The sequence below is a fragment of the Monodon monoceros genome, unplaced genomic scaffold, assembly GCF_005190385.1.
Source record: "Monodon monoceros isolate NGI ecotype Baffin Bay Population unplaced genomic scaffold, NGI_Narwhal_1 Super_Scaffold_15, whole genome shotgun sequence".
NCBI classification, from domain to species: Eukaryota; Metazoa; Chordata; class Mammalia; order Artiodactyla; family Monodontidae; genus Monodon; species Monodon monoceros.
This window is the reverse complement of record NW_021703771.1, coordinates 40,585,503-40,604,802: the sequence shown is the minus strand read 5'-3', so window position 1 is coordinate 40,604,802 and position 19,300 is coordinate 40,585,503.

Sequence of the window (19,300 nt, the reverse complement as noted above, 5' to 3'; positions counted from 1 at the left end):
ACCCCACTTCTGCCTTCAGCTAGCACCCAATTTTTCTGCTCTCCTTCAACAGCAAAACTCCCTAAAAGACATGTCTATACTTCTGGTCTTCACCTCCTCATCTCTTCTTCACCCTTGAAATGGATATTTCTCAAGGCCCACATCTTGTCAAAGCCAGTGGTTCAAAGAATGATGTCAGTCCTCATTTAACTGTCTTTCAATAACTGTTGACACAATTAACTACACCTTCCTTCTTGAAACAATTCTCCAGGCTTTTGTGACACCTCTCTTTTGGTTTTCCTTTGACATCTATACTATCCAACACTGCAGTGCCCTTGGCTTCTCCTCTGCCCTCTTCTCCGTGTGCACTTTCTCCCTGAGTGACCTACTTCATCCAGTCCATGGCTTTATAACACATCCATATACTAGTGACTTTCAAATCTATATCTCCAACCCAGACATCTCCTTTGAATTCCAGACCTTTGGGACACTTGCCTACCTGGCATTTCAGATTGAATGTCTAATAAGCATATTGAAGCTAAAGTGGCTAAGAGAGCTATTCCTTTTCACAGCAAAACTTGCCCCCTCCCCACAAAAACAAAAACAAAAAATCCAGCTGTCCTCAATTCAAGCTCCGTGGCTGACCTTTCTGCTCTGTTCTTGCATCCTTATGGTCCATCCTTCACGTAGCAACTATCTCATTAAGTAGCAGTTGCTTGGGCTTCCCTGGTGGCGCAGTGGTTGAGAGTCCGCCTGCCGATGCAGGGGACACGGGTTCGTGCCCCGGTCCGGGAAGATCCCACATGCTGCGAAGTGGCTGGGCCCGTGAGCCATGGCCCCTGAGCCTGCGTGTCCGGAGCCTGTGCTCCGCAACGGGAGAGGCCACAACAGTGAGAGACCCGCGTACCGCAAAAAAAATAAATAAAAATAATAATAGCAGTTGCTCAAGCCCAAAGTCATCCTTCATTTCACTCTTTCCTGCACTCCTCCTACCAATCCAATCTATCATTAGCTTTCTTGTTGATACTTCTAAAACATTTCAAGGATTTATCTTCTATCTTCATTGCTACCTTAGTTTAGAGCACTAAAATTTGTTCCCCTGGACTACTGCAGTAGCTTTCTAAACAATTTCTCTGGAACTTCCCTGGCGGTCCGGTGGTTAAGAATCCACCTTCTAATGCAGAGGACGAGGGTTCGATCCCTGGTTGGGGAACTAACATCCCTCCCACGTGCTGCGGGGCAACCGCACCTGTGCGCTCTGGAGCCCACGCGCTGCAACTAGAGAGAAGCCCGCGCAACGCAATGAAAGATCCCACGTGCCACAACTAAGACCCAACACAGCCAAATAAATAAAGATTTTTAAAAAAATCTCTGTGCCTTCACTTTGCCCCCTCAGATGACTTACCACTGAGCAGGCAGCGAGATTTTTTTTAAATCCATTTATGACACTTCTCTTATTTGAATATTTTAAAATTCTCGAATGGTTTTCCATAACATTTAAACTAAAAATTCCCTACCGTAGCCTTGAAACCCCTATGTGATCTGGTCCCAGGCTAATTCTCCAAGCTTATCTCTGCCATTCATTCCCTGTGCCCCAGCCATACCGACCTTTCTCCTTTTAGGTCCTTTACATTTGTCTGAAATGCTCTTTCTCCTCTTCTTTGTATGGTGTGTTCATTCTTGTCAATTAGGTCTTAGCTTAAATGTTGCCTCTTCTGAGAGGTCACCTGTAGTAGCAGGGCATAGGCTCAGTACTATAACGAAGAGGTCCTGAAATATAGTAACTCAAAAATATTAAAGTTTATTTCTCTGACATAACAGTCCAGAGGTAGGCAGTTGGTAAAGCGTGAGTGGGCAGCTCTGCTCCATGAAATCATTCACGGACCCAGGTTCCTTCTAGCCTGTTCTAGATTGTTCAGAAGGTTCAATCTTTGTTCACATGGTTGAAGCTGGTCCATACCTGTCTACATTTCAAGTTGCCTGGTGAAAACTTGGGGGATTCTGTTACTAGAAGGAAAGAGGGAGAAAATGGATGCAGGGGACAATTTACAGGCCTGCCACACCTTTTCTTACCACCTAATCTACAGTAGCCAGCTAGTCACTCCCTAACATGCCATTCTGCTTTAATTCTCTGCATAATCCTTATTGTTCTCTTGTATTTACTTGTTTGTTGATTGCCAGCTCCCTCTTACCTGCAATTAGATTTTAAGCTCCATAAATCTTGTTTGTCTTTTCTCAATACTGTATAGCATTGCCCTCCAAAAGTATTTGGCATCAGGTTGGTATTAAATCATTATTAGTTGAATAAATGAATTTTTATTTTATTTAAAAAAAATTATTTATATTTTTGTTTTCAGCCATGCCGCACAGCTTGAGGGCTCTTAGTTCCATGACCAGGGATTGAACCCAGGTTCCAGCAGTGAAAGCGCTGAGTCCTAACCACTGGACTGCCAGGGAATTCCCATAAATGAATTTTTAAGTGCCTTCTTTTTTCTTTTTTTTTTTCTTTTTGCAGTACGTGGGCCTCTCACTGTTGTGGCCTCTCCCGTTGCGGAGCACAGGCTCCAGATGCGCAGGCTCAGCGGCCATGGCTCACGGGCCCAGCCGCTCCGCGGCATGTGGCATCTTCCCGGACCGGGTCACGAACCCTTAAGTGCCTTCTTAATAGACCCTACTCTTTCAAACTAAGCTTATCTTCCAACGTTCCCTCAAAGCCCTCTCCAATCCCTGCACTATCAAAACTCATTAAATTTTAAATTTCTAATACTACAATCCCATATAACATTCTCTAGGACAATACTCCAGTACACACTGACTATATTAGTTATCTATTGCTGAATAACAAATTACACAAACTTAGTGGCTTAAAACAACACACATTTATTATCTCGTTATTTGTGGGGTCAGGAGTTTGCACATGGCTTAGCTGGTCTTCTGCTTCATGGTAACTCACAAAGCTGCAATCAAGGTATTGGTCCATGCTGCAGTCTCATCTCAAGTTCTAATAGGAAAGACTCTGCTTCCAAGCTCACACAGTTGTTGGCATAATTCAGTTCCTTACAAGCTGTTGGACTGAGGACCTCAGTTCCTTGCCATGTGGGCCTCTCCATAGATCAGCTCACAACCTAACAGCTTGCTTCATCAAAGCCAGAAACAGAGTCTGCTAGTAAGACAAAAGTTACAGTCTAACATAACATAATCACACAAATGGCATCCCATCACCTTTGCCATATTCTGTTGGTTAAGGAGGTTAGAAGAAAGTAACAAGTTCTGCCCACACTGAAGGGAGTGGATTCCACAAGGGCATGAGTACCATGAGTTGGACGTCATTGAAGGCCAGTTTAGAAACTGTCCATCAACTCACTACCCTCTGAGAACTCGAAAAGTGTTTGTAATTGAGACCACATATATTGATAATTTACCACTTAATAGCTTCATTGTTGGTTTAATCCACCAACTACATTGGCATATCCAATTTTTTTTTATTTTGATAATCCTAATCTCAAAACAAGGCACATATGCATGTATATGTTTCATATACTTTGGATTCAATTTAAAGTGACTGTTGGTGTGCTGGAGCTCACTTCCTCTTGTTTGTAAGAGCCCTTTGTTAACTTTTCAGAACTTTTAGGGGCCAGTTGACATCACATAGGTAGCTTGACATTGGCCATGCTGGGAGTAGTCACTTCAAGGAAATTGGTAAACTCTACAAGCAGGGCTCTCCATATCCTCCAAGAGACAGTTGTTAAACATTTACCAGTATACCACTGGTTGTCACAAATCTGTCACTTTGATGGTGTTAAAAACATGGTTTTCTCTGATGTAAATGTGAGTTCTACCACCCATGGCTGTTGTGGGGCTTTACTGGCATTACAAGTAATAAAAGTGATTTGGAAACTGTAGATAAGGTATGGTATTATTACTACAAAATACAGAAGCAAAAGTACCAAAGAAATGAACAATATTGCAATGCCTGAGATGTTTTACATTAAATCGTGAAACAAAAGTGCCCAGATATAATCTGTCCCAGAAGCTATTTGACTTCTTGGCTGTGATTAACATGGATAAGAGGAGATATGCCAAAAGTCGAAAAGCAGTTTTGTTTGGAATGACTCCCCTTCATCTTCTGTATTGTATTCAACTTATCAGACACAGGGGAAAGACAGGTAACAGAAGAAAGTGAAACTACTAAGCGAGAATAAGAAACTCAGAATATAACAAATTTAGTGATGATGGTGTTTCCTAAGCCGAATTAAATATTTAACAGTAGATGTAAAGTTGAAAATAAGAAAAGATATACAATGACCTTAATGTAAAAGGACAAAGTCATTTATAAACAGTGTAGTTGACCAGTGTCCTGACAAAATATGTTAACATAAGTTTCTTAGTTACTTTCATCAGTAATTAAATATTCAGTAAGCAAAGAATTTGTAATGTGCTGTTTGCAAATTTCATGTGGTTCATGAACACTTTCATTGTTTCAGTTTTTAAATATTCGAGCTGGTGGCCTCTTTGAAGGTTTTTAAATTTATTTTTCCTTTTGAGATTTTATTTTTAATTTTTTTGAGCTCCACTCTTCTATCTTCTTTTTCTGTCATGATCTCAACTTGTACTCATTCTGTCATCCAAAGGATTAAAAAAGTGATTATTTTGAATGTGTATAAAATATAAATTAAAGTAAATGTAAAAAAAAATCACAAATTAAAATTATTTTCAGACAACTCAAAAAGCTATTTTCCTACCACATGTATAATTACCCATTAAAATTTAAAACAATAAATATATGAATTTTATTTAATATTAACAACTCAAAGTCACAATTATAAAGTTTTTAAATTTAATTTTTGAAAATTTAATGAAACCTTATTACGTATTTTTAGGACAATCAAGCTATCTGCAGTTCTAGTGTAACACATCCATTTTGCTAATGTAGAGTTTGTATCACACTTCATGTATGCTACGTCTACACCTACATACACACAATTTGAAAAATAATATAAAAATGTTCAGTATTGTAAAATGTTCCTCAGCTACTATGTTCAACTGTTTGAAATTTTACTTTAATCTGTGAGTATCTCTGGTGTCCTGAGAGAAGCAAGAAAATGGGTACTTGGCACTAGGGAAGATACTTCATTAGGCCAAAAGCTATTGCATTCACAACGAGAGGAAGAATTTGACAAGTTAATTATTTTGTCTTTTCTCTTATCTGTCTCTGCTACTCAAATCCTCCCCACATTCCAAAGCAAGTTCTTTCTCCTATGTCAACTGCACCATAAACCGTATTCCATGGTATTTGTATTCAGTTGCCTTTTGTATTGTGGACGTAGGGCAAAAGATGTGGAGAATTACTTCCTTGGGGACTAAATGGTGTTATTTCCAGGAATGGATGTTTATGAGTCACAATTGTGCCAGCAGTATGCAATGGATTCCAAGTATCAGAGGTGCCTGTGTGTTATTTAATAAGTTCATTTTAGGTATGTTTGTGACATGTGGGGTCCAGGGCAGGGCTCTTCCACCTGGGTCTCAGGTACTGGTTCCAGAAAGTTCACAGAATTGTTATTTCTAGATTGCTGCTTCTAAAAGCCTTTTATAACTGTGGCTTAAAGCCCCAAACCCCCAGTTCTCTTCTAGTCTTCCAATGCCACTGGTAAACATAAAGTTTTCTTAGAGTAGAGGTTTTTAATCTTTTGGGTCCCACTGTCCACTCCATCTTAAAAAACCTGTCAGGTTGAAATTTAAAAGTCCGCATTTTCTAAGGACAAATATTTAGAGAAATTTAGTTATTGTGTCTATTGCTTATGGTAAATATTTAAGTCAAGTACTACAGGAAGTAAGTTCTTTTGATTATTTAATTTATAAGTCTTAGAGAAAATTAGCCCTATTCTCCCCGTCCCCCCAGTGCTAATGTTTAATATCAGAAAGCAGAATCAAGTTTATATCCCAGAGTTTGGAGGCTTCTACTCAGTAGACACTGAGTAGCTCCAAATGAAAGAGCTCTATCTACATACTGACATTTGAGGCTCATTTCAATTAAAGAAAATGCAACCTGGTCTTCTTATGGTGAGGTCCAGAATCCAACAGCTTACAATCTGTTCTGTTGTGCTTCATGCTTAAATACTAATAGCCAAGTATCAGATTGAAGGAAGCCTTCAGTGTTTGAAGGGAGATCAAAGAAAATAGGAAAAAAAGGAAACCAGAGAAAACAAATAATAATAGGAAGTAGAAGTAAACTTCTAAGAAAAAAAGACCATAATTATACTCCATAGGGATAAGAGAAGAGAGTCTATCCATAAAAACTAACAAAACAAACAAAAATAGAATACTACATAAAATATATAAACAAGAAACGTTCAAAGAACAAGAAAGAGTACTTGGAAATTAAAAATAGGATAGCTGAGAGTGATTAAAAAAAAAAAGGTGGGGGCTTCCCTGGTGGTGCAGTGGTTGGGGGTCCGCCTGCCGATGCAGGGGATGCGGGTTCGTGTCCCGGTCCGGGAAGATCCCACATGCCGCGGAGCGGATGGGCCCGTGAGCCATGGCCGCTGGGCCTGTGTGTCCGGAGCCTGTGCTCCACAACGGGAGAAGCCACAACAGTGGCTTTATTTATTTATTTATAATAAATAAAATAAATAAATTTTATTTATTAAAAAATAAATTTATTTAAAAAATTTTATTAAAAAAATTTATTAAAAAATAAATTTAAAGAAATCTCTGAGAAAGCAGGGTAAGCCAGAGATGAAAGATAGGAAAATTAGTTGATCAGTCCAAGAGTCCCCATACCCAAATAATAAAAGAAAGAAGAGAGAGGAGGTGATTATCAAAAAAAAGAATATAATAAAAAATTTCAGAACAAAGGATATTGATTGAAAGGACTCACCCAGTACCCCACACAATGAAAGAAAGAAAGAAAAAAAAAAAGACCCAAAGCAAAGCATATAACTGTGAAATTTTAGGACACATTGGGTAAAGATTTTGAAAGCTTCCAAGTGGGGGGAAAAAAAAAGTTCAAAGAATAAAGAATCAGAGAGCACTGGACTTTTCAGCAGCAACACTGGAAGCTTAAAGACAAGGAAGCAATATCTTCAAAATTTTGAGAAAAAACTATTTTTACCTGAGAACTTTATACCTAGGCTTTCTTTCTTTCTTTCTTTCTTTGTCAATTTATTTTTTTGTTGAGGTATAATTGACGTATAACATTATATTAGTTTCAGGTGAACAGTATAATGATTCGATATTTGTATACATTGCAAAATGATCACCACAATAAGTCCAGTTACCATCTGCTACCATAAATAGTTACAAAAATTTTTTTTCTTTTTCTTGTGATCAGGACTTTTAAGATCTACTCTCTTAGCTACTTTCAAATATGGAATACAGTGTTATTAACTGCAGTCACCATGCTGTACATTAGTACCTTGGTTTCTGGATAGGCACTGTGCTAAACTGAATGTATCATGTTTTATACAAAGCACTAGCAAAAGCAAATTGTCACTACAACTTATTATAACCTATTAACAATTAATTAATAAAAGGAAGTGATCCCTCAAACTATTAAAAATCAGAAGTAAAATGTGATTTTTCTGTTTTCATCACACATAGAATGGTATTACAAGTAGGGCAATGGAACCAAAATATTAAAGAATTAAGTTCTGTTCGTGGCTTATTCTCTTGTAATCTTCCTGTTTGAGAAAGTTAATTAAAGGAATAATTGGATCAATAAACTATCAGTATCAATATGTTATCTCTCTTAGGATGTCTTTTTTTAAAAAATAATTAATTAATTTATTCTTGGCTGTGTCGGGTCTTAATTGCGGCACATGGGATCTTTCCTTGCGGTGTGGGGGCTTCTCCCTAGTTGTGGTGCACAGGTTCCAGAGCGCATGGGCTCTGTAGTTTGTGGCATGTGGGCTCTCTAGTTGAGGCACACTGTCTCTCTAGTTGTGGTGTGTAGGCTCAGTAGTTGCGGCGCCCAGGCTTAGTTCCCCCTCAGTATGTGGGATCTTAGTTCCCCCACCAGGGATCAAACCGGCATCCTCTGCATTGCAAGACGGATTCTTAACCACTGGACCACGAGGGAGACGCCAGTCTCTTAGGATATCTTTATTTGGAGCTTTAGAACAAAAACTATTCTGGCAAATGGAAACAGGTTTTAGTTGGTTACTCAAAGCTTCCTCTCAACCTGGACACTAGAAAATTACTTGGGAAACCAGTAGCCTTAGTATACCCCTTTCCCTTTTTTTTTGGCCGCGTACCGCTGGCATGTGGAATCTTAGTTCCCCAGCCAGGTATCAAACCCGTGCCCCCTGGAGTGGAAGCGCGGAATCTTAACCACTGGACCGCCGGAAAAGTCCGTCCTCTCCCATTTTTAATAGAGTAAGGTATACCTGCCACATACCAAAACCCTGCCTTTTTTTGAAATAAGGAGAATATGCTGATATTCTCTAAGGAGAATATGCTTCTGTCTTCCATAGCCTGAACTTCCAACGAAAAAGAAAGCAAGAAAAGAAAGAAAAAGGAAGGAAGGAAAGAAGGAAGAGGGAGGGAAGGAGGGAGGAAGAGGGGGAAGAAGGGGGGGAGGGAGGGAGAAGAAGGGGGGGGAGGGAGGGAGAGAGGGAGAAACCAACTGAGAAAGTCCAACTTCAACATATCCTGTATCTGGGAACTTGAGATAGTAATTGTTTCATTCCCACCCGCATGCCCTTCTCAGAGAATCTGCCCCACCCACAGTTCCTGGTAGCGGCAGCCCTACTGGCATTAGACTTTGTCTCCAGACCCACAGCTGATGGGACCAGGGGAGAAACCTAGCCCAAACAGATTCTTCTGTTTGATTATTTAACCAGAGACCTAGATACTGAGTCAGTAACTCCATAGAGGCTGTAGAGCTGTAAGGTCAGGTAGACTCAGGACAGGCGCCATTTTTTGATGTGTGCGTACAAATAAACTGAGAAAACCGTTCTTCAGAAATAAGCCATAACCTAGATGTGCTAAAGGAAGCAGAAATCATACAGCCGTAGTGAAAGACTGAGGGAACAGTGGTCTGATAGCTTTGATGATTCCTATACTTGTATTTGGGATCCATGAGATTTCCCTATGGATTTCTAACCTCATGCTTTTTACTTGAGTTAATTTGGATAGCTTCATTTTTTTTTTTTTTTTTTTTTTTTTGCGGTACGCGGGCCCCTCACTGTTGTGGCCTCTCCCGTTGCGGAGCACAGGCTCCGGACGCCCAGGCTCAGCGGCCATGGCTCACGGGCCCAGCCGCTCCGCGGCATGTGGGATCCTCCCGGACCGGGGCATGAACCCGTGTTCCCTGCATCAGCAGGCGGACTCTCAACCACTGCGCCACCAGGGAAGCCCTGGATAGCTTCATTTTGCTTATAACCAAAGAATCCTTGACCCAACAGTTTTTTAAAGTGCATTTTTGCGGGACTTCCCTGGTGGTGCAGTGGATAAGACTCTGCGCTCCCAAAGCAATGGGCCCGGGTTTGGTCCCTAGTCAGAGAACTAGATCCCACATGCATGCCGCAACTAAGAGTTCGAATGCCACAACTAAGGAGTCCTTGAGCCGCAACTAAGGAGTCTGCCTGCCACAACTAAGACTCTGCGCAACCAAATAAATAAATAAATGAAAAATAAAGTGCATGTTTGGAACCCCACACTTCTACATTTTCATACCTCTCTTGTAATATATTTTATGTTGGTTGGGGGCAGGGAAATATCGGAGAGGAGAAGACATTTCCTTTGCATTGTCCTACAGAAGAGATGCCTGGATCCTTCTAGTCACAGGGATTCATAGGTGCTTAAAGGATCACCTTCTTCAAGACTCAGCCTGCTCTTCAGTAGTTCTGGTAGATGCTAGAAGAAGCCAGATGATCAGCCACTGGATTAATAATCCATATAATTTGATGCCATTTATTAATTTATAATTATGTCAAACTGTAATTTATAAGTAAATGTTGTAATAAAGTTATTAAATTTATTATGGTTTGTAAAATAAAGCTACTAAATCTTAGTTGCAGGTTCCTTCCATCAGTTTTTCTGTAGATTTAACACATATAGTTACAGTATTTTAAGTATACATGAACATTTTTAGAAATTTCTCATTTATTTCCTTGACCTCGGGATTCTTAAAAATCTGAAAAAGAAAAAGGAATTTTGCAAAAACCAAAATGAATTTGATTAAACTATCATCCAAGATAGATTTTATCTGCTAGAGAGAGCAGATTCTAAAACAATAGAGAAAGTTATTGTTTAAAATTATAACCTTAAGACACTCAGTAAATTAAAGTCTAAAAACTCTCCTTTATACACTGACATAATTAATGGAACTGACAATGCTTTGCTGGACAAAAATACTCCGAGCTCCTCACCACCAGACGTTGAAAACACTGCTCCACATCAGGCAAGATAGTTACTTTTTTTAAAATATATTTATTTATTTATTTATTTGGCTGTGCTGGGTCTTAGTTGTGGCATGTGGGATCTTTTAGTTGCAGCATGCCAACTCTTAGTTGCAGCATGTGGGATCTAGTTCCCTGACCAGGGATCAAACCTGGGCCCCCCGCATTGGGAGTGCAGAATCTTAGCCACTGGACCACCAGGGAAGTCCCTTTTTTGTTGTTTTAAAAAATGTAAAATTACATTTTGTGGAGGGGAATTCCCTGGCAGTCCAGTGGTTAGGACTCGGCTCTTTCACTGCCAAGGGCATGGGTTTGACTCCTGGTCAGGGAACTAAGATCCTGCAAGCTGCACGGTGTGGCCAAAAAATTAAAAAAATAAAATCACATTTTTTTTCTGGTGGGGATGCAGTTTCCTTCTTGGTTCCTTGTTGAAACTTTATTTTAACAAACTATGTGGTATTGATATCTCTATTTGAGAAAGCCTCTGCTGAGAAATTATCAATTTTCAGTCATGTATTCAGAGCATGTGGAGAGAACATTCTCTGATATCCATGAACAAACCTAACCTTCATAATTTTTACAGAACCAGTTTGGTATTACTCATTCAAAATCCACAACCGTAGTTCTCAACTTAGCAAAACTTTGTTTTGTCTCCTGTGTGCTTTGTACTATGTGAAAGCAAAGATCAGGACCCTTCAAAGGACTATACATAAAATGCATGAAACTAGGAATTTATACATTTCAGTATAAACTCAACTAATGAATTTTATTCCACAGAGTGTAAGAATTACAAAAATTTGAAGTAGGGGAGATGCCACTGTTATGAGTAGTAAAGTGTGTAAAGTATGTATGGGTAAACATCAGATAATTATGTAGACTTTTGTATGAGGTCATATCACAAAGTATGCACTTTTAAAGCAGCTTCCTCTTTAAATGACTTTCAAATTCTGAGATAATAAAAACCATATGTTTATTTATAAGTTGGTCACACTATTTACAATCATTAAATTCTTACGACAGTAGGGAAGACCAAAAATGAAAACCATCATAATTTTGGATGAAAGGAAATAAGTTATTTTTATCCTTAGTTAATTAAAAATTAGAATATTTTATATGTTTATATATGACAATTCTTATCTACTCTGAATAGTGAAGTCACGATACTGTTTATTTAGTTTCATACCTAAAGGAAACGTGAAACTTTCCCATTCACCTTGATATTTCTACAACCTACTTTATATCTAGCATTATTTTCACTTAACCTTAAAAAGAGTGTAAGTGGGACTTCCCTGGTGGTGCAGTGGTTAAGAATCCACCCGCCAATGCAGGGGACACGGGTTCGAGCCCTGGTCCGGGAAGATCCCACATGCCGTGGAGCAGCTAAACCCATGCGCCACAACTACTGAGCCTGCGCTCTTGAGCCCGTGAGCCACAACTACTGAAGCCCACGCACCTAGAGCCTGTGCTCCATGATGAGAGAAGCCACGACAATGAGAAGCCCGCGCACTGCAACAAAGAGTAGCCCCCACTCACCACAACTAGAGAAAGCCCACACACAGCAAAGAAGACCCAACGCAGCCAAAAATAAATAAAGGGTATAAGCTTTTCCTAAGAAAAACTATATTTAAGGAGGTAATCACTTCAATTCATCTAATTTTTTATTTTTATTTTATTTTTAAATTTTTTGCCCATGCCATGTGGCATGTGGGATCCTAGTTCCCCGAATGGGGATGGAACCCTCATCCCTTGCATTGGAAGGGCAGTCTTAACCACTGGACTGCCAGCGGAGTCCTGAATTTATCTAATTTTAAAAATTTAAGTATAGTTGATTGACAATATTATATTATTTTCAGGTGTACAACATAGTGATTCAATATTCAATTTACCTAATTATTACTTTAATTTTCCATTAGATATTTTAAAGCTTAATTTTTTTAAAGAACAATTATGTGAACAAAGTGTTGCAGTTATTCTATTCTTTCTATTCTATTCTATTTTTCGGAGCAGAGGAAGTTTTATTGCAGGGCCAAGCAAGGAGAATGGGTGGTTCATGCTCAAAACCCCCAAACTCTCTTGCAGTAAATTTAGCCTAGCTTTGTCCAAATAGGCGGGTGTTGATGTACGGTTGACCCTTGAGCAGTCGGCCCTCCATATCTGCAGTTCTGCATCCACAGATTCAGTCAACTGCAGATCACATAGTACTGAAGTGTGTACTTAGTGAAAAAGTCTGTGTATAAGTGGACCCGTGCAGTTCAAACCTGTGTTGTTCAAGGGTCAACTGTATATAGTTTATCCACTCAGAATTCTAATTACGCTCAAGGAATATTTACTTTATCCACTCAGATTTATACTTCTGTCTAAGGAGTTACATAAAAAGGAGTGATTCCTTTCTCCTTTGTACTCTTTTATTTTCCTACATAAAAGTTAGTTGTCACTCAGCTACATGTAAAAGGATGAAATTGGAACACTCCCTAACACCATACACAAAAATAAACTCAAAATGGATTCGAGACCTAAATGTAAGACCAGACACTATAAAACTCTTAGAGGAAAACATAGGAAGAACACTCTTTGACATAAATCACAGCAAGATCTTTTTTGATCCACCTCCTAGAGTAATGGAAGTAAAAACAAAAATAAACAAATGGGACCTAATGAAACTTCAAAGCTTTTGCACAGCAAAGGAAACCATAAACGAGAAGAAAAGACAACCCTCAGAGTGGGAGAAAATATTTGCAAATGAATCAACGGACAAAGGATTAATCTCCAAAATATATAAACAGCTCATGCAGCTCAGTATTAAAGAAACAAACAACCCAATCCAAAAATGGGCAGAAGACCTAAATAGACATTTCTCCAAAGAAGACATACAGATGGCCAAGAAGCACATGAAAAGCTGCTCAACATCACTAATTATTAGAGAAATGCAAATCAAAACCACAATGAGGTATCACCTCACACCAGTTAGAATGGGCATCATCAGAAAATCTACAAACAACAAATGCTGGATAGGGTGTGGAGAAAAGGGAACCCTCTTGCACTGTTGGTGGGAATGTAAATTGATACAGCCACTATGGAGAACAGTATGGAGATTCCTTAAAAAACTGAAAATAGAATTACCACATGATCCAGCAATCCCACTACTGGGCATATACCCAGAGAAAACCATAATTCAAAAAGACACATGCACCCCAATGTTCATTGCAGCACTATTTACAATAGCCAGGTCATGGAAGCAACCTAAATGCCCATCAACAGACGAATGGATAAAGAAGTAGTGGTACATATATACAATGGAATATTACACAGCCATAAAAAGGAACGAAATTGGGTTATTTGTTGAGACGTGGATGGATCTAGAGACTGTCTTACAGAGTGAAGTAAGTCAGAAAGAGAAAAACAAATATCGTATATTAATGCACGTATGTGAAACCTAGAAAAATGGTACAGATGAACTGGTTTGCAGGGCAGAAGTTGAGACACAGATGTAGAGAACAAACGTATGGACACCAAGGGGGGAAAGCCGCAGGAGTGTGGGGATAGTGGTGTGATGAATTGGGCGATTGGGATTGACATGTATACACTGATGTGTATAAAATTGATGACTAATAAGAACCTGCAGTATAAAAAAATAAATAAAATAAAATTCAAAAATTAAGACAAACAACAAAAAAGTTAGTTGTCACTTATTTCAATTCAAGTCTCCAGTGTGAAGCAGGGTATTGCTTAACTCAACAGGGTTGTAACCCGAAGTGTGAGAAGGGGAGTATCAGCGTTTCCCAACAGCAACGTCTTTAGCAATTAAGGCGTGGCACCACCGGTACCAAATAACCCAATTCCAGTCAAACATGTTCCTGCTCCTCATCTTCCACTGTGCAGTAAACTCTCTGATATATATGTTCTGATCCTTAAATAAAGGGAAAAAGCTAGAAAGAAAAAAGAAAAAACACCATCCCAAAACCAAAAGTCATCTATATCAGTCATTGGATTTTCCTTCATCCCTGCCAAGCTCCACAGCCTCCGAGCAGGTTTCCCAACAGGAGATGAGAGAGGAGGGGCAGGGAAATGTTGCTAAGTAACACACGGGGTACAGTTCTGTAGTGGGCCTATCAGATGACACAACCTTGAGCCTTCTGCTGGTTCACAATCTTTCCACAATATAATAAAAGAGCTGCAATATTATATAGATACAGAGAGGCAAAATAGAGAATTCCTAACCTCAATTGTTAGTTCTAAAAAATCAGGTAGTTTAAGAATGATATGGTTACTTATACCTTTGAATTTTTCTTGTTAGTCTTGTTTTTCCCCGGACACTTTTAGGGTCAGGTATCATCTTTTTGTATTCATGAACTCATGAATTAGTTCAATCATTTATTCATTCAACAACTATCCATCGAGTACCTATTACGGCATTGTTACATCTTAAGTACTAAAACTGAGACTCATATATTGATATCATGAGGTTTCCATCAGAAGTTTGTTATCAAAATGAAAAAGCATAAAGATCAAAATCAGCAATTCCTTGAAATATTTATTATCGTTGCAATAACATTTATTATTTACTTTTAAGATAAGGCTAGAATATATGCTTTTATTTGATATGGCTATGGGTTACAAAACAGATATTTCCCAATTATATGGAAGGTGGAGAGGAAATCCAAACATCAATAGCTACATAATACACATTAGAAAATATATTGTTACAGAAGAATTTACCAGAGTTCCCTTTTAAACAAGAAGCTCTTGGTTTGACTTTAATCCAGTTTACACACATTTTTATTTTTATTTTTTTTAAATTTTATTTATTTATTTATTTATTTATGGCTGTGTTGGCTCTTCGTTTCCGTGCGAGGGCTTTCTCTAGTTGCGGCAAGTGGGGGCCACTCTTCATCGCGGTGTGCGGGCCTCTCACCATCGCGGCCTCTCCTGTTGCGGAGCACAGGCTCCAGACGCGCAGGCTCAGCAATTGTGGCTCACGGGGCTAGTTGCTCCACGGCATGTGGGATCTTTCCATACCAGGGCTCGAACCCGTGTCCCCTGCATTGGCAGACAGACTCTCAACCACTGCGCCACCAGGGAAGCCCTACACACATTTTTAAATAAAAGCATATTATTGTCTAAAGTGACCTGTGCTTGTTATTTACTTTTGCATATTCATCCCCTATTCTATGTCTAGGATAACTTTCCTTTTTTTTCTGGCAAACTTAATATGCCTAAAATATATAAACACTGCTAATATTGAGCACCTAATTTGTACAAGTTGGAGAGATGTTAATTCTGCATGCTTCATCTCCTTTACATTCTAAGTAGATACTGTCATTATCGCCACTTTACAGATAGTAAAACTAAGGTTAAGTAAGCTGCCCAAAGTCATACAGCTTGAACTACAGAATCAAATCTGAGCAGTCTGTCTCCAGAACCCTCCCCATTAATCACTATGCTATACAACTCCCCATGAGCTTCATTGCATTTCCTGATCAAAATTTCATATGGTAGGGACTTCCCTGGTGGCGCAGTGGTTAAGAATCCACCTGCCAATGCAGGGGATATGGGTTTGATTCCTGGTCCGGGAAGTACCCACATGCCACGGAGCAACTAAGCCTGTGCTCCACAACTACTGAGCCTGCGCTCTAGAGCCTGCAAACCACAGCTACTGAAGCCCAAGTGCACCCTAGAGCCCATGCGCGGCAACTACTGAAGCCCGCACGCTCTAGGGTCCGTGCTCTGCAATAAGAAAAGCCACCGCAGTGAGAAGCCCTGCACCGTAACAAAGAGGGGGCTCACTGCAACTAGAGAAAGCCCGCGCGCAGCAACGAAGACCCAATGCAACTAAAAAAGAAAAAAGAAAATTTCATATGGTACATCAAGATGTTTCTAACACTTAAAAGTGTTGAACTAGGGGTCTTCCCTGGTGGCGCAGTGGCTGCGAGTCTGCCTGTCGATGCAGGGGACACGGGTTCGTGCCCTAGTCTGGGAGGATCCCACATGCCGCGGAGCGGCTGGGCCCGTGAGTCATGGCCGCTGAGCATGCGCGTCTGGAGCCTGTGCTCCGCTCCGCAGCGGGAGAGGCCACAACAGTGAGAGGCCCGCGTACAGCAATTAAAAAAAAAAAATTGGTTTTTAAATTTATTTTATTTATTTTTGGCTGTGTTGGGTCTTTTTTGCTGCACGTGGGCTTTCCGTGGTTGCGGTGGGTGGGCGGGGGCTACTCTTCATTGCGGTGCGCGGGCTTCTCATTGTCATGGCTTCTCTTGTTGCGGAGCATGGGCTCTAGGCACGCGGGCTTTAGTAATTGCGGCATGCAGCCTCAGTAGTTGTGGTGCGCGGGCACAGTAGCTGTGGCTTGTGGGCTCTAGAGTGCAGGCTCAGTAGTTGTGGCGCACGTGCTTATTTGCTCCGCGGCACGTGGGATCTTCCCCCACCAGGGATCGAACCTGTGTCCCCTATATTAGCAGGCAGATTCTTAATCACTGCACCACCGGGGAAGCCCACGCATTTTGTCTTAAAAACAAGAACATGGGGCTTCCCCGGTGGCGCAGTGGCTGAGAGTCTGCCTGCCGATGCAGGGGACACGGGTTCGTGCCCCGGTCTGGGAGAATCCCACATGCTGTGGAGTGGCTGGGCCCATGAGCTGTGGCCGCTGGGCCTGCGCGTCCATGGCCTGTGCTCCACGGCGGGAGGGGCCACAGCAGTGAGAGGCCCGCATACCGCAAACAACAACAACAACAACAACAAAAAAAACCAAGAACATGCCAAAGATTTTTAAAAATCAACAAACTATGCTTTTTTTTTTAACACGATGAATTTAAAGTAAATTAAAGAGCATATTTCTCTTGTGAAATGGGAAATGTTTCCTTTTCTGTGAGGAGGGATTCACTAGCCTAACAATCCAAGCTACTTTCTCCTATGCCTCTTAGCTAAGGTAAGTAATTTGATTAATGAATTTGCGGGAAGAAACCAGGTATGTGTATCCCACTCAGTTCCATTCTCCTGATAGCTGGCAGCCTCTAGGTGTATCCTGACTAATGTCATATGGGGAAAGGGGCTGGTCTCTTCAAGTGTAGCCTGTGGTTTTTCAGCATTACCTGTGACAAGACAGGCAAATATGCCTACATAGGAGTTCAGAGTTAGGAAGCCCTCATGCCCACAGATGTAAGCCATATTCTCTAATATCTGCTTTTAACATTAATAAAGAGGATAACTTGGTTCTTCACATACCTACCCTGTCTTATCTCTCAGTTAGTTCAGATCGCAGGTGGGGAAGAGGGATAATGCTTACTGGGTTCCCTCAGACACAAACATGTGTGTGATCGATATTATTAAACAACATTAAAACGAACTGACATTATTTTTAATAATAATTCTAAAGTATTTTATATTTAAAATCAGCTCTTCATCACAGACCATAATAAAATCGTGAAATAATTTTTTAAATTTCTAAGGAGTGATAAGATTACATATTTCTATGAAAGGGATGGTCAAAAAATCTTAAGCAAAGCTAAGGGCTATTAGGATTCAGGAGCCCATTTCCTCTATACTTTAGTTTCCCAAACATCCCTAGAATCTGGGCCACTTATCAAATTTGTAGATTATCAGGTCTCTACCCTGGACATCCTGATTCATTGAGTCTTGACTGGGGCCCAGGAATCTGTTGCTAACAATGTCTTTGATATGCCTCACCATTTGGGGAACTGGAAAAACATTGTCTTTCACCAGAAATGAAGAAAACATGTTTTATTATAGCTGTGCATGAAAATTTAGGATGAAATTTAGCTTTGTATTATGACGTCCAATAAATAAATTTGGGCTTGGGGAATTCCCTGGCTGTCCAGTGGTTAGGACTCTGCACTCTCATTACCAGGGCTTGGGTTTGATCCCTGGTCAGGGAACTAAAATCCCCGCATGGCATGGCCAAAAAAAGGAAGAGAAATTTGGGCTTGTTTTCCTAATACTTCCAAATAGATTACTTAAGAGAAATATTACAAAATTAAGCACAATATAAAATAAAGAAAAAAATTATCAAGATTTCTGGCTCACATAATTTGCACACAAAATGATAGGTACAGTAACATTTGAATTCAAATCCCAGCACTGCCACTTTCCAGGTAAGTGACCTCATGCGAGTTACTTAAGCTCTGTATTCCTCAGCTTCCTCATCAGCAAAACGGAGATTGTGTTAGTAGTAACTTCCGACAGAGTCGTTTTGAAGATTAAATGAAATAATTAAAGTCTTCACAGTATATAAAATGAATAATTATTTGTTGTGCATCTTATTAAACCTTGTTTTAATTAATTGAAATAGTTAATGCACGTAAAGCCCTTAGAAGGGTGCCTGCACATAGTAAGTTATTATTACATAAAGTAATATTGAGATAATAATGACCTTTATTTCTATGATGATTTATGTTTTAAATCCATCTTCATATAAATATCCTTTCATTTGCTCCTTCCATTAATCCTGTGAGGTAGGTGTTATCAGCCCTTTTTTTTTTTTTTTTTTTTTTTTTGCGGTACACGGGCCTCTCACTGGTGTGGCCTCTCCCGTTGCGGAGCACAGGCTCTGGACGCGCAGGATCAGCGGCCATGGCTCACGGGCCCAGCCTCTCCGCGGCGTGTGGGATCTTCCCGGACCGGGGCACGAACCTGTGTCCCCTGCATCGGCAGGCGGACTCTCAACCACTGCGCCACCAGGGAAGCCCCAGCCCTTTTTTATTAAGGAGGAAATTGAGGCTTAGAGAGGTGAAAAATTTACTCAAAACTTCACAGTGGGGAAGTTTTCCCTGGTGGTCCAGTGGTTAAGACTCTGCTCTCCCAATGCAGGGGGCATTGGTTTGATCCCTGGTCGGAGAAATAAAATCCCGTGGCCAAAAAAAAAAAAAAGAAACTTCACAATGTATTATTTGAGCCCTAATTAGAAGGCT